At 37.2% G+C, this 1,946-nt stretch overlaps 1 non-coding gene across 1 annotated transcript; it reads right to left on the bottom strand.

The window, feature by feature from the left end:
• Window positions 1-266: 266 nt before the first annotated feature.
• Window positions 267-340, bottom strand: TRNAR-ACG. The gene has a single exon. It is a non-coding gene; the product is annotated as a tRNA-Arg (tRNA).
• Window positions 341-1,946: the final 1,606 nt, after the last annotated feature.

Below are 1,946 nucleotides of genomic sequence, written 5' to 3' on the forward strand. Positions count from 1 at the left end.
CATTTTTCTGTTAAATAGTATCTTCAAATTTTTTATCTTCTGTTATTTTCAGAGATATAAGAATATTGGTCTTGTATTCTGAAAACATACTGAACTTTTATTATTTCTAAGTTACTGTGAACATTTTTTTTTTTTTTTTTGAGACGGAGTTTCGTTCTTGTTACCCAGGCTGGAGTGCAATGGCGCGATCTCGGCTCACCACAACCTCCGCCTCCTGGGTTCAGGCAATTCTCCTGCCTCAGCCTCCTAACAGGAATGAGTCCCACCGAGCCAGACCAGGAGTCGAACCTGGAATCTTCTGATCCGTAGTCAGACGCGTTATCCATTGCGCCACTAGCCCTCTCTTTCCTTAGCATCCCTTATTTCCTTAGGTGAAATTCCTAGATGTTCAAACACTGTAAAAGAGTATGTTCATTTTAAATTTTAATTCATTTACACACCATCAAGTATGTGTTGAATGAATTAATCATCACATTGTCATGAAGGATAATTATGGCAATTTATTTTCACACTAATAAAGCAGGAGTGCTTGATTCCACAAATCCTCTCCAACACTGCATTTTTATTAGGTAATATATCTTTGCCAATCTGATATCAATAAATAAACTAGATAGACAACCTACATCAGAAAAACTCAAAATATTTCCTTTTGGTTTTTTTAATTTTTGATTATTAGTCACATTGAACATATTTTTAACTTGTTTTTTGTGTTTCTTTTCTAGTGTGTGGGTTGCCTGTTCATGGTCTTTGAGAGTTCTTTTTATTGGCATATTTGCATTTTTCCTATTAAATCGTAAGGACTTTCTATATTCTTAGCAAATGCATTGTAATTTCCCCCAAATGATTACTTTTCTTTCCGTTTTATTTGTGGTGCTATTTGCTATATAGATTTCTAAGTTTTAAAAATGCATGTATTGATTTTTCTTTTATATTTCCTTTTCTCTTTTTCACTTGGAATAATTTTATCAATGAATTAGAAATCATAAATATCTTTATCTAAATGTGCATTAAAAGTAATTTACAATACAAAATGAAGGTTTTGAAAAAAAAAAAAGGAAACAAACTAAAAATTGCTAATGTACAAGATCCCTCACTAGAAGGGCACGTAGGGTCTGGGGAACAGAGTGAAATCCATGCAGTTAGAATTACTTCCCGTGGGTCTCACCAATGTTTCCTCTCATCTCCTGAGATTATAAGAGAACATAAAAGACAGATAACCTGGATGAAAACATAATCCCAGAAAGCTAATCACTTGTCAGTATATATTTCTTCCATTGAGATGATACCCAATCAATTTCAATCTAATAGCCAAGGCTTAGCAATAAGTCCTCATAATACTACAACCATGCTGCAGATTTATCACCAAACCCAAGTCAGAGTAATTGATGTCAGGTGCTGCCCTTCCTGGAGACAGAGGCATGGCTCAGTGGCATGTCAGCCTTACCATACCAGGAATTAGTGAGCTGGGCATATGAGTAGTACCTCCTGTGTAAGCCAAGGAATCAATACCCTGACCTTTCCTTCAATAACAAAGCCTTTTGGGACAACCTAAGAACAAAAGTCATCCTGGAGTAATACAGAGGCATCTTTCCAAGGGATGTGGCCCGCACTTATCGCTGTGCATGTCTTAGGGTCCGTCTCATATGGGATGATCTTGAGTCAGATGGAAAAGCTATTTGCAAGCCCTCAGGTGCTATGAGCAGATGAAATGACTACGTGCATATCCTCGCCCTAAGTGCTGACAGGAGACAAAAACATTACATCCAGACAAGATAGTCAGCCTCGTTTCAGAGATGCGTCACATAAAGCAAAACACAGGTTCGACAAGAGGTAGTCTGTTCAAAGTACAGTTTACTGGCCAAGTCAGCCAAAGAGGATTTTTTCTCTGAAAAAGCAAAGCAGTTGGCCAGGCATAGTGACTCACACCTGTTATTATAACACTTTGG

This window comes from Cebus imitator, unplaced genomic scaffold (assembly GCF_001604975.1).
Source record: "Cebus imitator isolate Cc_AM_T3 unplaced genomic scaffold, Cebus_imitator-1.0 Scaffold801, whole genome shotgun sequence".
In the NCBI taxonomy this organism is placed as follows: domain Eukaryota; kingdom Metazoa; phylum Chordata; class Mammalia; order Primates; family Cebidae; genus Cebus; species Cebus imitator.